Here is a 23,686-nt window from a genome sequence, read left to right as displayed (position 1 = left end):
CAAGCGGATTTTTTTAGTTCACTTCATACAAAGCTTACTCAATTGGATTACAAATCGTTTATTTTTATGGGGGACTGGAATGGTGTTTTGGATGCACAGATGGATAAGGCGGGTTCTTTTAAGCGTGTTCCGAGTCATGCCAGATTGCCTAAATCTTTTTTTGAAATGAAGGATGATTTGGAACTGCGAGATATCTGGCGTGACACTCACTTATATGAAAAGGATTATACTTTTTTTTCTGACAGACATCAATCTTTTTCCAGGATTGATTTTATTTTGCTGACTAATGATTTTTTTTTCTAGGATTAAGAAGGTAAAGATCTGTGCAAGAACTATTTCGGACCATAGTCCAGTTTGGTTAGAGATTAATAAGGACAATAGGGATAGGCGCTCGTGGCGCGTAAATGAGAATTTGTTTAGAAATCAGAGAAATGTGGAAGAATGTAAACAGCGGATGAAGGATTTTTTTGAAATTAATATGAATAAGGGTACCTCTATGGACATGGTTTGGGATGCTAGCAAGGCCTACATGAGAGGGGTGTTGATATATATGAATAATAAATACAGACGTACTTTGGAAGCCAGAAGGAAAGAATTGGAGAATGAAATTAGGGAAAAAGAAAAGGCCTTAATTTTGAACCCATTGGATGTGAAGACTAAGGAGGTTATTAAGCTATTAAGAGGACAATTTGATAAATTGATGGCTGATCAAGTGGCAACCAACTTGCGGTTTGCCAGGCATAATACTTTTTGCAATGCTAACAAGCCAGGCAGATGGCTAGCTTACAGACTAAGGAAAAAGCAAAGGGCTTCTAATATAGATAAAATTGAACATAAGGGAAAGGTTGTGTTTCAACAGGATCTTATTAAGGAAGCCTTTGTGGATTTTTATTCTAAATTATATGCTAAGGAGAAGATTAATGAAAAAGACATTGATGTATATTTGGAGAATGCTAGCATCCCGGTTCTTACGCAAGCACAAAAAGAGGAGATTAATCAATTGATAACAGAAGAAGAAATTTTTATAGCAATTAAGGAATTGAAGATGGATAAGGCGCCAGGTACGGATGGTTTGACTGTGGTTTACTACAAAAATTTACAAATGGAGTTGACAAAGCCGTTAAAGGAACTGTTTCAGACAATTCAGAGTGGGGGAAAGGTGCCTCCATCTTGGAGAACTGCTTTTATCTCTTTGATTCCGAAGGAAGATCAAGATGCTACTCAAGTAAAAAACTATAGACCGATATCACTTTTAAATACAGATTATAAGATATTTGCTAAGGTGTTGGCTAATAGATTGATGAGGGTTCTGCAACAGGTGATTCATGGGGATCAAACCGGGTTTATTAGTGGTAGGCAAATGAAAAATAATGTGAGGCATATAGTTGATGTGTTAGAGTTTTTGGAAAGGAACAACCAGATTTCTGCGGCGCTAATTTTTTTAGATGCTGAAAAAGCTTTTGATCAGTTGAATTGGCAATTTTTGATGAAAGTTTTAGATAAAATGAATTTTGGGGATAAATTTTTGCAACCAATTAGGGCATTATATCAAAAACAAACTGCCCGAATAATAGTTAACAATAGTTTGACTGAAGCATGTAATATTGAGAAGGGCACAAGGCAAGGGTGTCCGTTATCGCCTTTACTATTTGTGTTAACATTGGAGATATTACTAGTTAAAATACGGAATTCGGAAAGAATTAAGGGTATACAAATTAGAGATCAGGATTATAGATTGAGGGCGTTTGCAGATGATCTGGTTGTTACAGTGACCCATCCAGAAAACTCTGTTGTGGACCTGATGGAGATAATAATGCAATATGGGAGGGTTTCTGGATTTAAAGTTAATGCACAAAAAACTAAAATTCTGGCCAAAAATATGACAGTATCGCAAAAGGCTCTTTTAGAAGGATTAACTGGATTTGAGATTGCTAAAAGGGTCAAATATTTGGGGGTGTTTTTGTCACCCTCTAATACTAAGTTATATAAAAATAACTATGAAAAATTATGGGGAAAAATTCAAAAAGAAATGGAGAGTTGGGAAAAATTGCAATTGTCTTTGCTGGGAAGAATCGCAGCAGTGAAAATGAATGTCCTGCCTAAATTTTTATTCTTATTTCAAATGATACCGGTTCTTAAGAAAGATTCTAATTTGGAAGAATGGCAACGGGGTATCAATAAATTTGTTTGGGCAGGGAAAAGGCCACGAGTTAAATTTAAGATTATGCAGGATACTCGTGAAAGAGGAGGTCTTAAAATGCCCAATCTTAAATTATATTATGAAGCTGCTGCGTTAGCAGGAATAAGTGACTGGATTAATTTGACACAAGAGAGATTATTAAATCTTGAGGGCCATGACTTGTTATTTGGCTGGCATGCATATTTGTTGTATGATAAGAAGGTAGATAATGTGTTTAAAGTGCATATTTTAAGACAGGCATTGTTGAGAGTTTGGAAGAAGTATAGACATAAGTTAGATTACAAGATGCCGTTGTGGGCAATCCCAAAGCACGCAATAGAAAACATAAATGTTGGCTTCAAACATGATGTGACTACGTATAAGGAGATTTTAAGCTTGGAAAGAAATGTCTGGTGTTTGAAGCCGTACAACCTCTTGCGAGATGAGAAGATTGTTCAAACTTGGTTTCAATATACTCAGTTACGGGCCAGGTGGAAAGAAGATCAGAAAATTGGTTTTGCAATGACTGATGAAAATTTGATAAAGCAAATTAGAAATCAGGGTCCAGCACATATCAAACGGATATATCTTGCATTGATAGAAATTGACTCAGAAACAGAACTTGTTAAGGATTGTATGATAAAATGGGCCCAGAACATCCAAGAAGTTATTACAATGGACACGTGGGAAAAGATCTGGGTGAGGAACGTAAAATTTACACAAGCTCAAAACCTAAGAGAGAACTTTTATAAAATGTTTTATAGATGGCATTTAGATCCTAAAAAGCTTGCAAGTATGTATCCGAATTATCAGCCAAAATGCTGGAGGTGCGGTGGCGAAGATGCAACATATTTTCACATATGGTGGACCTGTAAAAAGGTCAAGGCTTTTTGGATAAAAATTTGGTGGAATATGCAGAAGATCTTCAAGCAAAGGATAAATTGCTAACAGAATTAAGGGAGACTGATATGCATTTCAAACTTATTAGTTTTCATCAGTCAGCCATACCCTTCTGAGATTCGAACCTGGGCTGATTGCACATTAGGCAGTTGTTTTTACCTCTTTTACTTCTTTGTTAGCAATTTAAAATTTACACAAATATGAGCTGTCACCGGTGTGACTACTGCCTGTCGATGGCCTTCAGGTTAGGCTGACACAGGAAATAAAGATTTGTCCCATGTTTGGGGCCTAGCAAGGTAATCTAAATAGTTAACAAGCATTTGACATATATCTCCCCTTGCTTCTCAGCTAACAAAGCGAGAGAGATCCTGTGGCCTAGAGGTAAAAACAACTGCCTAATGTGCAATCAGCCCAGGTTCGAATCTCAGAAGGGTATGGCTGACTGATGAAAACTAATAAGTTTGAAATGCATATCAGTCTCCCTTAATTCTTTGTTAGCAATTTAAAATTTACACACACACACACACACACACACACACACACACACACACACACACACACACACATATATATATATATATATATATATATATATATATATATATATATATATATATATATATATATATATATATATATATATATATATATATATATATATATATATACATACACACACACACACACACACACACACACACACATATACATATACATACACACACACACACACACACACACACACACACAGAGTCATGGCCGAAATTGTTGGCACCCCAGAAATTTTTCCAGAAAATCAAGTATTTCTCACAGAAAAGTACTGCAGGAACACATGTTTTGCTATACACAGGTTTATTCCCTTTGTGTGTATTGGAACACAACAAAAAAGGGAGGGGGAAAAACAAATTGGACATAATGTCAAACAAAACTCCAAAAATGGGCCAGACAAAATTATTGGCACCCTTAACTTAATATTTGGTTGCACACCCTTTGGAAAAAATAACTGAAATCAGTCGCTTCCTATAACCGTCAGTAAGCTTCTTACACCTCTCACCTGGAATTTTGGACCACTCTTCCTTTGCAAACTGCTCCAGGTCTCTCTTATTGGAAGGGCACCTTTTCCCAACAGCAACTTTAAGATCTCTCCACAGGTGTTCAATGGGATTCAGATCTGGACTCATTGCTGGCCACTTCAGAACTCTCCAGCGCTTTCTTGCCATCCATTTCTGGGTGCTTTTTGACGTATGTTTGAGGTCATTGTCCTGCTGGAAGACCCAAGATCTCGGACGCAAACCCAGCTTTCTGACATTGGGCTCTACAGTGCAACCCAAAATCCTTTGGTAATCCTCAGATTTCATGATGCCTTGCACAAATTCAAGGCACCCAGTGCCAGAGGCAGCAAAACAACCCCAAAACATCATTGAACCTCCACCATATTTCACTGTAGGTACTGTGTTCTTTTCTTTGTAGGCCTCATTTCATTTTTGGTAAACAGTAGAATGATGTGCTTTACCAAAAAGCTCTATCATGGTCTCATCTGTCCACAAGACGTTTTCCCAGAAGGATTTTGGCTTACTCAAGTACATTTTGGCAAACTGTAATCTTGCTTTTTTGTCTCTGTGTCAGCAGTGGGGTCCTCCTGGGTCTCCTGCTATAGCGTTTCATTTCATTTAAATGTCGACGGATAGTTTGCGCTGACACTGATGCTCCCTGAGCCTGCAGGACAGCTTGCATTCCTTTGGAACTTGTTTGGGGCTGCTTATCCACCATCCGGACTATCCTGCATTGCAACCTTTCATCAATTTTTCTCTTCTGTCCACGACCAGGGAGATTCGCTACAGTGCCATGGGTTGCAAACTTCTTGATAATGTTGCGCACTGTGGACAAAGGCAAATCTAGATCTCTGGAGATGGACTTGTAACCTTGAGATTGTTGATATTTGTCCACAATTTTGGTTCTCAAGTCCTCAGACAGTTCTCTTCTCCTCTTTCTGTTGTCCATGCTTAGCGTGGCACACACAGACACACAATGCAAAGACTAAGTAAACTTCTCTCCTTTTTATCTGCTTTCAGGTGTGATTTTTATATTGCCCACACCTGTTACTTGCCAGGTGAGTTTAAAGGAGCATCACATGCTTGAAACAATCTTGTTTACCCACAATTTTGAAAGGGTGCCAATAATTTTGTCCAGCCCATTTTTAGAGTTTTGTTTGACATTATGTCCAATTTGCTTTTTTTCCTCCCTTTTTTGTTGTGTTCCAATACACACAAAGGGAATAAACCTGTGTATAGCAAAACATGTGTTCCTGCAATACTTTTCTGTGAGAAATACTTGATTAACATTTAACACATATCTCCCTTGCTTCTCAGCTAACAAAAAGAGAGAGAGAGCCTGTGGCCTAAGGGTTAAAACAACTGCTTAAGATGCAGTCAGCCCAGTTTCGAATCTCAGAAGGGTATGGCTGACTGATGAGAACAAATAAGTTTGAAATGATCATATCGGTCTCCCTTTATTCTTTGTTAGCAAGCCCCCCCCCAAATATATATAAATTTCTTTTTATGCCATAGGTCCATGTGGTAACAGCTGTAGAAGAAATGGACAATAAATATACAATAAACCAAGTAAGTTTCCTTGAAATAATCAAACTGTATTGCTTTGAATTAATACTGGGTTTTAGATTCTTTTTTTATTAAAAAGTTTTAAAGTACATTTTTGAACATAAACCCCATCCCCCCTACCCCTAACCCATACCCTAACCCACCCAATACCCCTACCTCCCCCAGCCCCCCCGGACTTCCCAAAGCAGAATACAGGGTATTATTTTCACAATCCTAATCTAAAATATACTAACTAACTATAATTACACTTTAAATCCAGTCGCGCTTTAACTCTCCTTAAACATCATAATATATCTCCATCACAAATATTCTTCACATATTCCAAATTCTACCATTTCTATCTAATTCAAAACTTTCAAAATCCATTCTTTGTAATAAACAAATCAGCCTTCTTCCAATATAACAGTACCAAAAATTCTACTATAATTATTAGTTATAAATATCTTTTACTTAAAGATCTTACATATTCCACTAAATTACTTTAACTTTTAAAATTGTAATCTTTTACAATTCAACCATACATAATACATTGCATCATCACAACCACATCTTCAACATTTAGACTAACAATTTAAATACATACATACTATGTATGGTGGGCTCGGGACAGGGGTTGTTCCTCTGTCCTGGTCCTATTAGATCTCTCAGCGGCTTTTGATACCATCGACCATGGTATCCTACTGCGGCGTCTCAGGGGTTTGGGAGTGGGAGGCACCGTTTTACGGTGGTTCTCCTCCTATCTCCTGGGCCGTTCGCAGTCAGTGTTGACGGGAGGGCAGAGATCCGCCCCGAGGCCTCTCATTTGTGGAGTTCCTCAGGGGTCGGTTCTCTCGCCCCTCCTGTTCAACATCTATATGAAGCCGCTGGGTGAGATCATTTGTGGTTTCGGGGTGGGGTATCATCAGTACGCTGATGATACCCAACTTTTTCTTTCCACCCCGAACCAACCCAGCGATGCCCTTGCCGTCATGTCCCGGTGCCTGGAGGCGGTCCAGGTCTGGATGGGGAGAAACAGGCTTCGTCACAATCCCGCCAAGACTGAGTGGCTGTGCATATCGGCATCTCGGGTCAACCAGACTATTCCATGTCTAACGATGGGGGGGTGAGGTGTTACCCCCCCGTTGATAGGGCTCGCAACTTGGGCGTCCTCCTGGATTCACGACTCAATTTTGAAGACCATATAGGAGCCGTGACCAGGGGGGCTTTTGCCCAGGTTCGCCTGGTGCGCCAGTTGCGACCCTATCTGGACCGAGATGCCCTACGCACAGTCACTCATGCGCTCGTGACCTCCCGTTTAGACTACTGCAACGCTCTCTACATGGGGCTGCCCTTGAAGACCACTCGGAGGCTTCAGCTGGTGCAGAATGCGGCCGCGCGAGTTGTGATGGTGGTTTCCCGATACTCCCATGTAACACCTCTACTCCGTGAGCTGCATTGGCTTCCGGTTGCCCTCCAGGTGAGATTCAAGGTGCTGGTGATGACCTATAAAGCCCTAAATGGCTTGGGTCCGGGATATCTGAGGGAACACCTGCTGCCGGCATCAAGTTTCCTTCATCCAGTGCGCTCCCACAGGGAGGGTCTTCTCAGGGTGCCACCGGTAAGAGATTGCCGGCGGGTAACACCCAGGGATAGGGCCTTCTCAGTGGGGGCGCCTGCCCTTTGGAACCAGCTGCCAGTGGAGCTGAGGACTGCCCCCGACCTCCGTTCATTCCGCCGGGGCCTGAAGACCTGGCTCTTCGAGCTCTCTGGCCCAGGCTGAGGATTAATCTTATTTTAACTGGGGTTTTATTTAGGCAGGGACACATATAATTTTTTTAAAAATTTGTTTTTAACTTTTATATTTTGGTTTTTTAATCACCCTGTAAACCGCCCTGAGTCCTTCGGGAAAGGGCGGTATATAAATGTAATAAAATAAATAAATAAATAAATAATTTTTAAGATCTACTGTAAATACCATCCCCAAATATCCACCATTATTAGATCTTAATTATCCTACAAACTTTAACAAGTTCCATTTCTAAATCTTATTTCTATCAAAGTCCTCCATTAATCTCTACTGTTATTATTATTATTATTCCTTAAATCTAAATGCAGCCCGTGTCATTCTTTGAATCTTAAGATCTTTAAATAAAGCCAAGGATTGCACAGCCTCCGAAGCTATTTCTTGTAACTGTCGCTCTCCTTCCTTTCCTTTTTTTCTTCTGAGGATGACGGTAAGCCTGCTTTCAACACATTAGAATAAAAATCACGTGCCTTCTCTACTGTATTAAGACAATATCTTTCTCCAGAATAATTCACCACAATCCCCACTGGTATCTCCCACCTAAACCGAAGCTGTTGTTTCTTTAATTCATCTGTCAGGAAGAAAAAAATCTTTCCCTTTTCTCAAAATTCTTGGAGGAATCTCTTTCAGAATTAAAACCTGCTGATTGGCCACTTTAAGTCTTTTATTATAAGAGATTTGAATGATCTCATTTCTAATCTTTCTCTTTGTAAAATACACAACCACATCCCTTGGCAGTTTCCTTTGTTTAGCAATCCAAGAATTAACACGAAATACTTTATCTATCTTCCCAAAAAAATCCTCAAGTTGAAACCCCAAAATAGGCACCAGGGCATCCACCAACATCTCTTCCAGATTCTCCTGCAGATTTTCTTTCAAACCCCTGATCCTCAGGGCGAATTCCATATCTCTATATTGCATCATCATCATTTCATCTTCCAAGTTTTTCCATTTTATTCTCCACCCATTTTAGCCTCCAGCATCAGATTATTTTGTTTCATTTCTTCCACACATTCATCCAGATTCTCAATACAGCCTGAAAACACTTGAAGTGCCATCAAAGTATCCTCCCTTATTTTCTTGCTCTCCTTTCCAATAAATTCTGCCACCTTCTCAAATATTTTTTCAGACTAAATTTTTAAGGCATCGTTTAGAGCATATTGTAAATCTTTTAAAGTCAATACAGATGCAGCAGCTTCGGGAGGTAACTTCAAAGACTGCGTTCCAAATTGCTGAACAAACAATGCCTCTGCACTTTAAAAACGGGTCTATGCGGTTTGGGAGCCATCTTGGCAACTAATGACTTTCAATACACACTTTCACTTATTACTTTGTAGTTAAACTGTGAAATAACCAAATTTTAAAAATAACTTTTTAGCACCTCCAAATTATAAGTAGCTCTTTTAAGGTTTAAAAATCCATTTTACATATTCCAACTCAGTTCAAACAGTCATTTTACTTTGAAGGAAAACACTTTCGCTTCTTGTTAAAAAGAAAAAAAAATCAGTCAGGCGCCATCTTCCCCTTCTTTCAAAATGATCGTTGGAGCAGGAAGAGAGTTTGAGTTTCAGAGTTAAAGCTTTGTACTTGATATTTATATTGCTCCTGCATCAGCTCTGCTGCTACCGACACTCAAGATGTCAATCAGATCCGGCAGGAGTGGATTCAGCGTCTTGTTCTGCTAAAGCAGAAGAGTCCTTCGTCCGGAGCATTTCCAGGCTTCGGGGTGGCTCTCACCCTTCATGCCCCAGAACAAATGTTCTGGGGCTCTAGGGGAGCTCTACCCCTACCTGGAAGCTCCCCCTCCCCTCTTTGCCCGAGGAGAAGGGTTTTTGAGCGGCGGAACAGCTGATCGTCAGCTATTCTGCCGCTTCAACAGGATCGAAGGGCCGGCGGTCGAATCCGACCGTCCTCACCGCTGAAGCGCCACCTGGAAGTCCCCTGGGTTTTAGTTTCATGGAATAATTCTGTCAGTATAATAGATTGTTGAAAAACATGCTGGTGTTTTTTAAAAAAATTAGTCTAAATATCAGACCCATTCAGAGAAAAGCACTGAATGAATCAACCCCTCTTCCTGCTCCTTGTTTATTTCCTTTCTGAGCTTCAGATTTGCTATTTTCTTTTGTTCTGATATATAGAATTTTACATGCTGAGTTTCACCCCCTCCCATAGAAAACATACACTGATATTATCTTTTTCTTTCCCAAGGTTATTCTCCCAGTGGTTGGTTACAGTATCCAATATCCCACTAATGAAATCGGGAAGTGGTATCACACAAAAGGCTTGCTGATGATGGGCTTCAGATGTGCGAGTTCAGACTTCCTGGGTTGCAGCTGAATGTGCCAGGCTGCTACAGATACCTTCTAAAATACCCTCGTGATCTGTTATACCATTTTTTAGATAGTACTGAAAAGGGAATGAAAAATGGTTCTCTGCTGTCTCTTTCTATAGCATTTCGTCTTGATCCTTCATGTTAGGCAACTGCTTGTTTGGGGGAAATCATGAAGTGTAAGCTTTAAAAGATTCAATTTTAGGGAACATGTTGATTTGTTCAAAGTGGTACAGACTTTGTGTAAAAATCAGTAGTGCCACAAGAATGATATTTAATTATTATAACAAATAATAATTTGTTATACTATAAGCTCCTCCTGCTTTCTATTATATATTTATTTGAGTTGAGTTGATGACACTCAATTCTTCTAACACTTCTGTTAAATGTGGAAGTACCCTGAGAATGAAAGAAAAATAGAAGGCTGTTGTGCACAAGAAGGAAAATTGGAAGACAAATTTCACCATGGTATTAATTTCTCATGTGAATCTTCAAGTTCAGGCTGTACAACAATCCACTGAGAAATTACCAAAAATGGCACTGATGATTAAGAACTTCATAAAAAAGCAAAGCAGCTTGATTATCAATATTTCCTTGGAGGATTCCAAGCAAGCCTCTATTAATGAGTTCTAAGACAAATGAATCTTGTAATTTTAATCTACCCTAGAAATGCAGTTGTCCTATAAAAACCATGAACAGAGTAACTTTCTATGAGATGGCAGGCTATATTAATTTGATAAATACTGCACAATAAAATGGAAAAGCAGCTAGTTTTTATGTGTTTGGAATCAACACAATTCTAGTACAATGGAATCATAAGGTACAATTTTATTTCATAGTAATTCTTAACTCAAAGTATTACTGTGTTAGTAGCAATGAAAGTATCACATTTTTGCATATGGATTAATAGTTCAAAAATTAATGCTAAAAAATCAGCCAGTGCCTTGAAGGTAGTCAGATGACCAGTGAGAAAATATTCTGGTTTTGAAAGAACTTGTCAACTGTCCCAGTATGCTAGCCAGCAAAAGAAACTCCTGACACTTTTTTGTCTCCAAGACTATACTTTGCTGAAAAGCCATGTGGGTACAGAAGTGGAAAAGCCAGTTCTAACATTTTGCATGCGAAAACATAAGATAAATTCCCCTTTTCCCCTCAGACCTCCCATTGTCCTTTGTCCACCAGCAGGTTGCACCTGGGCTGTTTAGGGAACAATCTGTTTGCCTCCGATTTTCCCAGACCTGATGACCTTGGGAGTGTAATGGCCTCAGGCTTCCAGATGGCACACTTGCATTCTAGTTTCCTGTTCTGTACCAGCCTGCTACCGGCCCCGCAGCAAAAGCAGGGACAACCCCTTTACAAACGGCAAGAGGCTGAAATAAAGCCTGCCAAATTTATTAACATAAAACAGAGCAAGACAAGACACCAACCATGAAACAGGAGCTATGAAACAGGAACTATCCAAGCGGTTGCCTTCAGCAAACCAGCCCTCCCACACATTCCCCTTAAATACAGTTCAGGGCGTGGCCTCTCTCTGCCTCCTTCCGAGGTGCCCCATTGCCTTCCTCTGTTTACTCCTGATTGACTGCCTCCTGCGTCGGGCGTCCTTGAACAGGGCCAGCTGTGGGTCATCTTCATCCACGCTGTCAGGCTCACACAGCTGGGTCTCCGTCGTGACCAGGTGGGAGGGGCCTGGCTGAGGGCTCTGCGGAGCCTCAAAGCCATCATCAGCAAGCTCTTCAACACCCCCCTCCTCCTCTGAGTCGTCCGACCCAACTGCCGAACCCACAGGCTGACCCTGAATCACAACATTTCCCTCCCAAACCACCCTCACATTCTGATGCCTTCCCTCCCCCCTCCCATTATTGTTGTTGGGTTGTGAGCAGGCTGTATAGCAAGTCAACCATGACCCTCCAGAAAAAAGATTAATACTGCAAAGAGATAAATACAAACATTATTCCTACACTAGTTTTTGTGCACAAACGTTCTATTGGGGTTGATTTGGGTACTTGGCATTGAACCTCTGAGTAAGCAGGGAGCATGGACATTCCCTGTCGCCATCCATTCTGTCTTGCTAAAGGAAACTCTTTCCACAAAACCAAATACAACCTCTTGTGGTAATCAGAGTCAAGGATTTCCTTGACCTCAAAATGCTTCTCTCCACTTACCCATATGGAGGCGGAGGGGGGGGGCGGAAGGCAGCTTAATGGCCAGCCTTAAAGGGGACATACAAAAGGGCTTCAACAAACTACAGTGAAACACTGGGTGAACATGCCTGAGATATTTGGGTAATTGTAATTCCACTGACACCAGATTTACAATCCGGATAATAGGGAAAGGACCTATGTTCTTAGGGCCCAACTTCTTGCAGGGCTGCCCCAACTGCAGGAATTTCGTGGACAGGTACACCTCCTCCCCTATCCTAAACTCCCTCTGAAGTGCTCTCCATGTCAGCCTGTCTCTTCTTGCTTCCTCTAGAGCTTTGCACACTACAGACCAGATAGCTTTTAGTGTACTCATCTATTCAGCCAAGCAGGTTGATGGAGACTCTAGATGAACCTCTGGCACAGGCACAAATTCCAGCCTAGTAGCCTCTTGAAAGGGGATAAACCCAATGCTACTGTGCACAGTTATTGTATGCCACATCAACGAAGGGCAGAAGCTCAGTCCAATTAGTCTGCTAATCGTTAACGTAGTATCAAGGTTATTGCTCTAGGAGTGCATATTAAATTCACAAGCTCCATTCATTTGTGGATGATGGATGGAACTAAGGCCCTGGCAGGAGCCTAGCAACCTCAGGAATTCTTGCCAAAACTTTGAGCTGAACTGCACCCCTGATCTCAGATTATGCATTTTGGAATGCCATGCAGCCAGTATACATGTTGTACAATGAGCTTAGCCAGAGTCCTAGGGCATGCCAGTGGGTTTGCATAGAAAATAAGTCTGTAATGACCAGACCACAGTGTTCCCAGCACTCTCTGGCAGTTCTACAATAAAGTCCATAGATCTCTCCCCCTATAGAGCTGTGGGGCTGGCTACTGCCTATAAACAGCCCTGGAGGCTTGCTGGGCAGCCTCTTCGCTGAAGCGCACACAGGACAGCTGGCTATATAGGCTTCTATGTCCTTTATTCATGGCCACCAAAACTCTCTCTACAAGGTGAAAGGTCTTCACAAATCCAAAATGCACTGCTGCCTTTGCATCATGCCTTTGCTGCAATACTAAAGTCCTCTGGCTTGCCGGGACGTATAGCTTGCTCCCCATCCATGCTAGTCTGTCTCTTAATGACAGCTCACTCTTGTGCTGCTGCAGCCACTTATCCCCTGCCAGGGCTTCTTTTAGTGGCCCCATCAGGTCCTTGGTCAATGTTGATGATGCTTCCTGCTGTCTTATGAGAGCTGGTGCTACAATTTGCTTGGAGGAGATGATGGAGTTGATGACCTCTTGAGCACTGTTATACTGGCATCCAGGAGAGAGCATCTGCCAAGAAATGTTGCCCTCCTGATAGGCAGAGGGTGAAGTTGAATCAGTTGAAGTATTGGGCCTTCTGGACCTGTTTGGGAGACAACTTACAGGGAGCCTTCAATGCTTCTAGTTTTTTTGTGGTCTGTTCGCATCTCGAAGGGTCTTTTACTGCTGTCCAGGAATTACCTCCAAATGAGGACCTTATAGACTTCCTTTTCCCAAATAGCCCATTATCTCAGTCTCAGAGAACTTGCAGGAAATGTAGGTGAATGGCTGTAACTCTTCCTTTGCTTTCTTCTTAAAAAACACCAACCCCCATGGTCACATCACTGGCATCTGGGTCAGGGTGTTTTAGGACTGGTTCAGCAGCAAAAAGACATTTGAACTTCTTGAAAATGGCTTGGCTCTCCAGTGACCAGCTTAGGGTTTGGCTGGGCCTGGGGTTTGTTTCCCCTTTCATTTTCAACAGGTTTGTCATCAGTAGGGCTATCTGAGCAAACGGGATGAACTGATGATAGAAGTTAGCAAAGCCAAGGAAACTTTATAGTTGTCTCATTGTTCACAGAAGCTCTCACTCTAGGATCACTCAGACTTTCCCAGGATCCATTTCTATGATTCCTTCTAGATTTGGTAACCTAGGTAATCCAAGCTGCTCTTATGTAAATCACATTTGGACAGTTTCGCGAAAAGCTGAGCCTTCTGCAGTTTCTCAAGCGCTGCCCTGTCCTTGGTTTTTTTTGTATAGATCAATATATCCTCCAGAAACACCAGGGCCCCCTTTTACAAGTGCTCATGCAGGACTTCATTTAGCCCAAATGACATCACACTCAATTGGTAGCAACATAAGAGTGTCAGGACCCCAAAACCTCTGTGTTTTCCCTTGCATATATGTTCTACTTTTGGGGCCTGCCATTTTACTGGGGGGAGGGGGAGCTTGGGATTGCAATCAATAGGGTCAAGCTCTGACTCCACGTTATGACCCAGGAGTGGCGGAGGATGACTACATGGATGACCCATTGGTAAGTGGGCCAATTGACCCCATAACAGTACCCCTAGAACTTTCCATACCCGGCACTGGGAGGACAGTGAAATTGGCAGCCTTGCTGGACCTGGGGTGTACCCAGTGCATGATTAGCCCAGAACTAGTGGGGAAAATGGGGGGTCCCCCTCAGGAGACCTAAGACTCCAATTTTTGCCAACTGGACGGTTCTGTTGCAGGAGTGGGTGCCTGCTAGTTTTGCCACCAGACCCTTGTACATTGACCTGGGTGGCCACACAGAGACTTTAATGTTTATTGTGGCCCCGGGAATGAAGTGGTCATTAGTTCTGCGACTGGTTTGGCTAAAGAAATGGAACCCCATGATCAACTGGAGGGAAGGGCAACAGATTCCCACAAGGGGAAGCCCCACATTTTACTAAAGAAAATGGTGGGAGATGTGGATTATGTCGTGATTTTATTTATTTATTTATTTATTTATTGATGGGATTTATATCCCGCCCTATCTCCCGAAGGACTCAGGGCGGCTAACAGCAAAACATATAATAAGTACAGAGATCAAGATAGAAATAAAATTGAGAACATCTGTGCAATAAATTAAATTAGAGAATTTAAGAGATAAATTAAAAATACTAAATATAAATTAAATAAAATGCCTGTCAGTCTAGGTCGGCCTGGTGGAACAGGAGTGTTTTGAGGCCGCGGCAAAAGGATTGGAGGTTTTGGGCCATCCGAAGCTCAAGGGGGAGCTGATTCCATAGGGCTGGCGCTCCCACAGAGAAGGCCCTCCCCCTGGGGGTCGCCAGTCGACATTGCCTAGCTGACGGTACCCTGAGGAGGCCTTCTCTGTGCGAGCGTACTGGACGATGGGGATTTGTTCCCAGCAGCAGATGGTCCTGCAAGTATCCCGGACCTAAGCCATGTAGGGCTTTAAAGGTAAGTACCAGCACCTTAAATCTCACCCGGAGGGCAACTGGTAGCCAATGCAGCTCACGCAGGAGTGGTGTAATATGGGAGTATCGGGGAGCTCCCATCACAACCCGTGCAGCTGCATTCTGCACCAGCTGAAGCCTCCGGGTGGTCTTCAAGGGCAGCCCCATGTAGAGAGCATTACAGTAATCAATATGGGAGGTAACGAGTGCGTGGGTGACTGTACGTAGGGCATCTCGGTCCAAAAAGGGGCGCAACTGGTATATAAGACGAATCTGTGCAAATGCCCCCCTAGCCACGGCTCCAATATGATCTTCAAAACTGAGTCGTGAATCTAGGAGGACGCCCAGATTGCGTGCTCTATCAATGGGAGGTAACATCTCTCCTCCAATAGTGAGAGATGGAACATTTTGGACTAAACGAGATGACGGTATGTACAGCCACTCAGTCTTGGCCGGGTTAAGTCGAAGCCTGTTTTCTCCCATCCAAATCTGTACCGCTTCCAGGCAACGGGACATCACATCGAGGGCATCACTGGGTTGATTCGGGGTGGAGATGAATAGCTGGGTATCATCAGCATATTGATGATATTTCACCCCGAAGCTACGGATGATCTCTCCCAGCGGCTTCATATAGATGTTGAACAGGAGGGGCGAGAGCACCGAACCCTGAGGCACTCCACACTTAAGAGGCCTAGGGCTTGACCTCTGCCCTCCTGCCAACACCGTCTGCGAACGGTCCGAGAGGTAGGAGGAGAACCACCGCAAAACGGTGCCTCCCACTCCCAGCCCCTCAAGACGACGCAGTAAGATACCATGGTCGATGGTATCAAAAGCTGCTGATAGATCTAATAGGACCAGGACAGAGGAATAACCTCTATCTCGGGCCCGCCAGAGATCATTCACCAGCGCGACCAATGCCGTCTCCGTGCTGTGCCCGGGTCTGAAACCCGATTGGTACGGATCTAGATATTCAGCTTCCTCCAGGTTCAAAGGGAGCTGTCGTGCCACCACACTCTCAACGACCTTCGCAAGGAAGCGAAGGTTGGAGACAGGACAGAAGTTGTTTAAAACAGCTGGGTCCAGTGCCGGCTTCTTGAGGAGGGGTCTTACCACCGCCTCTTTCAAGGCAGCAGGGAAGTACCCTTCACTCAATGAGGCATTGATAACTGCTAGGAGCCAGCCTCGTGTAGCCTCCCGAGCTGCATAGACTAGCCAAGAGGGACACGGGTCCAACAAACATGTGGCGGCACTTAGTTTCCCCATGATCTTGTCCACTTCATCCGGAGTCACAGGATCGAACTCTTCCCAAATGTATTCGGCCAACTTCATCGCTTTCCTCTCGTTAGATACTGCCCAGTCAGAGTCCAGACCAGCCCGAATCTGAGCAATTTTGTCCACCAGATATTTACTAAATTCCTCAGCCCATCCATGTAGGGGGTCCTCTCCCGTCTCTTGACTTATAAGGGAGTGGACCACTCTAAATAGGGCGGCCGGGCAATTATCTGCGGACGCAATGAGGGTGGTGAAGTAGGCACGCTTTGCCACCCTCATTGCCACGAGATAAGATCTAGAAAAGGATCTTAACTGTGATCGGTCAGACTCAGACCGGCTGGCTCTCCAAATGCTCTCTAGGCCTCTTCTCTGGCGCTTCATCTCCCGCAGGTCCTTGGAGAACCAAGGAGCGAGTCGGGACTTGCGCCGGGTCAGTGGCCGCAAAGGGACAACGCGGTCGAGTGCCTCCGAAGCAGCCTGCTGCCAGGCATTAACTAAGGACTCGACCGGGTTGTGGGAGAGGGAGGTGGGAATCGGTCCAAGCGCCATCCGGAATTTATCTGGGTCCATCAGGCGCCTGGGGCGGAACCACCTGGTCGGTTCCGCCTCCTGACGGCGGGGGGTGACGTGACGGAGGCCCAACCGCAGGAGGTAATGGTCTGTCCATGAAAGGGGTTGTGATGTTGGGGTAACCCCACCCAGTCCATTTAGCCACTGCCCAGAGACAAAAATAAGATCAGGCATGTTTCCTCCCTCGTGAGTTGGGTCCTGAGTAATTTGTGTCAGGTCCATGGCCGTCATGGAGGCCATGAACTCTCGGGCCATTTCTGATGCACTGCCCAGGGAAGGTAGATTAAAGTCTCCCAGTACCATAAGTTTTGGAAATTCGACCGCTAATCCCGAGATGGCGTCAGGTAGCTTGGGTAGAACCGTTGCTGTGCAGCTTGGAGAGAGGTATACCAGAAGTAGGCCCAACTGACCACCAGGACCCCATCTTAAGAGGAGGGATTCACATCCGTCTATCTGAGGGGCAGTGGCCTCCCGCGGATGGAGGGTCTCTCTGATAACGACCGCCACGCCACCTCCCCTACCCTGAGCTCGAGGTTGATGTAGCACACGGAAACCTGGAGGGGATAAATCAGTCAGAGGGACCCTTCCCTCTGGGCCCAACCAGGTTTCCGTGATGCACGCCAGGTCTGCGTCTTCCTCCTCGATCAAGTCATGGATGAGGGGAGCTTTATTCACAACAGACCTGGCATTAAAATAGATCATCCTGAGCTCAGGAGTCTGTCCTCCCTCTTCCCCCGAACAGCAGGTGAGAGCCAGAGAGCCAGAGCGCGCCACATCAAGAAGATAGCGTGGGCGTGATCTCAGATTACGATATGGCCCTCTGCTCCTCCATCTGCTGCCATTCCCAATTACTGTGGGGATCGGTATCCCTGTCCCATCCCCCTGGGTTACAAGACTGTCCTCGGCCCTCATATTGCCGCGACCATTGGCCAACCTGGACTGAGACAGGTCCGGTAGGATCTTCCCCTCATTCTGCCGGGCCTGACCCTCCCCCCTCCCTAACCCTTCAAAAATTTTTAAAAGAAAACCCAAGAGCCTCTTCTTGGCGCCATGCCACCTCTCGGGGTCCCAAGACCCGTCATTAAGGAAACGGCGGTGTAGGTCTGATGGCCGCTTCTGAGAGAGGGGGGAAACTCTCAGGGCAAGTAGCTCACTTCTGGTGTAAGCCATCAGAGGTGGAAATAGGAGTAAAGGACGAGCTGGTTGGAACAACTGCATATCAAGACCACAGAGCTGAAGTAGTGGCTCCTGAGAACATGGTCACCCTCTCACAGTGATTAGGATCTCAGGGGACCACCATCCAGCCCTGGGTAGGTCGCAGGAGGAGAGAGAGTCCGGTGAATGCTAAAATAGTCTGTTGGTGGATAACTTCGTAGCTCCGGCGATGAGCGTTGGTAGTTCATCTATCTCCATGCCTTAGATGTCATCGCGACCGAGGGGCTGTAGTCAGTCTCCGGTGAAAAAATGAAGGGGGATTATCTAGATTTAAAGTATGATCACGAGGGGATAACTGCTATCTCGGGGGCCTTTCGGCACATCCCACCTCCAAATAAAGCTTCAGGTGGTCCCTGGTGAATTCCGCCCTCCAGACCAGATACAGGAGGGTTTTAAATGGCGCTCCAGCCTACCGACGGTGGCCATCATCCCACAGACCTCCGTGGGGGGGGGAAGCTCGATGATCTTATAGATGGGCAGATGGGGGGCAGCAGCCACCAATTCTGGAGCCTCGCCGTCCGGGCTACCTTACTAGGCAGCCCCAGGTCGTTACAGCTCCTCCGCAGGTGGCTGCAGGACCGGACCGTTTGTCTGTTGAAGGGAGATCGATCAGGTAGTTGTAGGTCCATTTCAGGCTTCTGCACGCCGCGTATCCAAGCAGGCCGTTTAACAGCTGATCTGGAGGCCGCCGCAAGATCCCACCAGCAGCTGCCGGCTAGTATAAGCTCTCTGCTGGTCTGAATGAGCCAGAAAAGGCTGCAAACTGCGCGCTGCAGCCCGCCCGTCATCGGCCGCTTTACAGGCTGCCGCAGGGTGCCGCCGGATACTCGCTTCCAAGCAGGCCGCTTAACAGCTGATTTGGGGGCCATCGCAAGGTCCCGACTGCAGCTGTCTGCTAGTTTATGTTCTCTGCCGGTCTGAACTAGCCAGAAAAGGTTGCAAACTGCGCGTTGCAGCCCGCCCATCATCGGCCGTTTTACAGGCTGCCGCGGGGTGCCGCCGGTTATTGTCGGCCGTTGTAATTCAACCGTCTGCCTGATCGAGCCGTTCCGCTTGGCCCCTTCGAGTCCGGGAGCCTTGCCTCCTCGCCGCCTCGCCGTCCTTTCTAACACCGCCCCGTTGTTATTGCTGGCGCTCATTGCGGGCCCCACTGAAGCCTCGGAGGGTCCTGTCACCCATCCGGGCTAGGGAACAACAGCCCCCTGCAGGGCTCCATGCCAAACCCGCATCCTTTGATCTCCGCGATCAGCTGCGAGCGGCCATCTTCCAGGAGGCGTGCCCTCAGTGAGTCAGACTTGCAAATCCTCCCAATGGAATACCAAGATTTGACAAGTTTTCAGCGAGCAGAGGGTGGATGAACTCCCCCCTCACCAGCCCACAGACTGCAATAGAAATCATCCCAGAGGCGAAATTGCCAAAACCTAAAATGTACTCACTCCTAGAGAGTTGAACGGTGAAAAAATTTATCAAAAAGAATTTGGAGTGGGGGTTTATCAAGCCAGCTAGACCACAGGTAGCAGCCCCTGTGTTATTCAGAGAGAAGAAAGATGGCTCTCTGTGTGGATTATAGAAGCCTCAATGCTGTGTGCTTGGTAAACATGTATCCATTACCTTTAATGAAAATCACGTTAGCGCACCCATTGAAAGGAAAATTTTTCTCAGAACTGGACTTGAGAGACACTTATTATAGAATAAGAATAAAGAAAGGAGATGAGTGGAAAACTGCTTTCAATTGCCCATTGGGTTGCTTCCAATTTAAAGTTCTCCCCTTTGAGTTACAGGGGCCCCCTGCAGTATTCATGCAACTGATCAATGAAGTCCTACGTGATCACTTGTATAAGGGGGTCCTTATACCTGGTCGATATCCTTATTTACACCAAAACAAAAGATGAACATTTTTTAAATAATGTTTTATTAATTTTCTATTTTTACAAACAAGTGCTCAATAGACAACGTGATGACTGAGTCCATTAGTGATTCTGTGGTACATATAAGCTTCTTCAAACTAAGTCCAAAATTACATCCACCAGTACATCCTCTCTTCTTTTGGTAATAACCATTTTTTCTCAGTAAGCAAATTCAATTCTTATTGTTAGTAAACATACAATTGCATATCAACATTTCTTAAATTTTTCTAATGATATCAATAATATCAGTTTAAAATATCTTTTCTAGCCAAACCATATCTTAATTGCATTTGCACTCAATATCCATATGTTCAATCAGTATCCTGTTTTTGCTTTTAAAAAATTTTTAATTTCCCCTCACTGTTCAAAATGTCTCTATTCTTTATAATGTCAAAGTAAGTTATATTTGGGTAACCAAAAGCTTCCCTTATTCAAACTTCTTAGCATTTTCCTGTTTCCCTTCTCATACCAAAATCTAATATTCTGATTACAAATCCTAACTATCTAGTTATAATAATGCTTCTATTTCTAACAATCTATTCTTAACCATATTCAAACCTCTAATTAATAATATAGCATCCCTTCTAATAGGTCAAAACTTCTGTTTTCTTCAATCTTACTCTAGCTTTCTTTCTTTGGCAACTAACTTTCCAAGTCAGCGCATTTGGTTATTTTCTTGGTGATATGGCAAGTTAAGGCTACTAGGAACAGATGTTAAAGATGGTGTTTTACTATTTAATGCTAAATATGAAAGATCATTTTTTATAAGTAGCCTTTATAGATTTATCCAACCAACTGTCCATTTCTGAATCTCCCCTAAGATGATATAAGTAAAATTCAAATTTTTCTGTCCAGTAAGAAATATATCCTTTCTGTCTAAGGAGAAAAGAGAACCATTGAACATTGCTTAAGTTTCAAAACTTATAATCCAAAGTGTTCCATACATTTCTTCTACAAGAAAATAAATCCACAATTCAGTTCTGAAAGTCAGTATTTATCTTCAAAATTCAGACAGAATTCAGTTCTGAAAGTCAGTATTTATGTTCAAAATTCAGACAGGCCAAATTTAGAATGTTTATCATCTCTGCCACACAGATAAGCAGCCCCCAAGCCTGTTCCTTTTTTCTCAACTGCAATTTCTCAATAGTAAAAGCTTCCAAGGCCAGCCAAAGTCTTATCTAGTTCTGGGCTTCAGGCGAGGTGTCTTTTAGGCATAAATAAATTGTAGTGCCATAATTCACCACTAGATGTCATCAGGACATCTAGTGGACAGCAGAGAAGCGAAACGGAAGGGAGAAAAAGAAAGATACACCCAATTGAATGCAGAATTCAGAGAATAGCTAGAAGAGATAAGAATGCCTTCTTAAACGAATAGTGCAAAGAAATAGAAGAAAACAATAGAATAGGGAGGACAAGAGATCTCTTCAAGAAAATTGGAGAGATCAAGGGAACGTTTCATGCAAAAATGGGCATGATAAAGGACCAAAATGGCAGGGACCTAACAGAGGCAGAAGAAATTAAGAAGAGGTGGCAAAATTACACAGAAGAACTATACAAGAATGAGCTTAACGTCCCTGATAACCATGATGAGGTGGTCACTGACCTTGAGCCAGACATCCTAGAATGTGAAGTGAAATAGGCCTTAGGAAATCTGAGCAACAACAAAGCTAGTGGAGGTGACAGTATTCCAGCTGAGCTATTCAAAATATTTAAAGATGATGCAGTAAAAGTGCTACACGCAATTTGCCAGCAAATTTGGAAAACTCAACAGTGGCCACAGGATTGGAAAAGATCAGTTTACATTCCAATTCCAAAGAAAGACAGTGCCAAAGAATGTTCAAACTATCGCACCATTGCACTCATTTCACATGCTAGTAAAGTTATGCTTAAAATCCTACAAGCTAGACTTCAGCAGTATGTGGATCGAGAACTACCAGAAGTACAGGCAGGATTTCGAAGAGGCAGACGAACTAGAGATCAAATTGCCAACATACGCTGGATCATGGAGAAAGCTAGAGTGTTCCAGAAAAACATCTACTTCTGCTTCATTGACTATGCTAAAGCTTTTGATTGTGTGGATCACAACAAATTGTGACAAGTTCTTAAAGAGATGGGAGTACCAGACCATCTTATTTGTCTCTTGAGAAACCTATATGCGGATCAAGAAGCAACAGGGAGAACTGGACATGGGAACCACTGATTTGTTCAAAATTGGGAAAAAAGTCCGGCAAGGCTGCATACTGTCACCCTGCCTGTTTAACGTATATGCAGAGCACATCATGAGAAAGGCAGGGCTAGATGAATCAAAAGTTGGAATTAAGATTGCCAGGAGAAATATCAACAACCTAAGATATGCAGATGATACCACTCTAATGGCAGAAAGTGAAGAGGAACTAAAGAGCCTCTTGATGCGAGTGAAGAAGGAGAGTGTAAAAGTTGGGTTGAAACTAAATATTAAGAAAACCAAGATCATGGTATCTGGCCCTCTCAATTCCTGGCAAATAGATGGGGAAGAAATGAAGGTAATGACAGATTTTATTTTCCTGGGCTCCAAGATCACTGCAGACGGGGACTGCAGCTAAGAAATTAAAAGACGCTCCTGGGGAGGAAAGCCATGGCAATTCTAGACAGCACACTAAAAAGAAGAGACATCACCCTGCCAACAAAAGTGTGAATAGTCAAGGCTATGGTCTTCCCAGTTGCAATGTATGGCTATGAAAGTTTGACCATAAGAAAGGCTGAGCACCAAAGAATTGAAGCCTTTGAACTATGGTGCTGGCGAAGACTCCTGCGAGTCCCTTGGACTGCAAGGTGATCAAACCGGTCAGTCCTAGAGGAGATCAACCCTGACTGCTCTTTAGAAGGCCAGATCCTGAAGTTGAAACTCAAATACTTTGGCCACCTAATGAGAAGGAAGGACTCACTGGAGAAGAGCCTAATGCTGGGAAAGGTTGAGGGCAAGAGAAGAAAGGGATGACAGAGAATGAGGTGGCTGGATGGAGTCACTGAAGCAGTAGACGTGAGCCTGAATGGACTCCAGAAGATGGTAGAGGACAAGAAGGCCTGGAGGAATGTTGTCCATGGGGTCACGATGGGTCTGACACGACTTCGTAACTAACAACAACAACAGATGTCATCAGCACTGGTTTCCAGTTTTTAGATCCAACTCTGTGTGTGTGTGTGTGTGTGTGTTTGTTTGTGTGTGTATTCCTTGATAAGATTAAAAATGCGAATCCCAGGCATATTAAAAATTAACAAACTAAGCAAACACTGGGGTGGAATAAGAAAAACTAAAACAGTTTCTATTGCTAAAAGATCAAGCTTTCGTTGGCTAACTGCTAATGTCATCACGATGGAAATGCTGAGGTGAGGAGATCGCGTTTATACTGTTGGTGTCTGCACTCCACTCATGGAGTGTGTCACCAATCTGTTTGTTGAGGCCAGCCGTATTCCTTTGAGTTATCATGCATCTGTTTTGGGGGGATGTAGTTGTCTCTGGGTGTCTGTTGTCAAAAGTGGATTG

At 43.7% G+C, this 23,686-nt stretch overlaps 1 long non-coding RNA gene across 1 annotated transcript; it reads left to right on the top strand.

Moving 5' to 3' along the window:
- Nucleotides 1–920: 920 nt before the first annotated feature.
- Nucleotides 921–9,701, top strand: LOC308670070. Its single transcript, XR_014026933.1, has 3 exons — nucleotides 921–1,061; nucleotides 5,647–5,700; nucleotides 9,689–9,701. It is a non-coding gene; the product is annotated as an uncharacterized lncRNA (long non-coding RNA).
- Nucleotides 9,702–23,686: the final 13,985 nt, after the last annotated feature.

The sequence above is a fragment of the Vipera berus genome (genome assembly GCF_964194415.1).
Source record: "Vipera berus genome assembly, chromosome: 6".
Taxonomy (NCBI): Eukaryota; Metazoa; Chordata; class Lepidosauria; order Squamata; family Viperidae; genus Vipera; species Vipera berus.
This window is presented reverse-complemented; position numbering and strand designations above follow the sequence as displayed.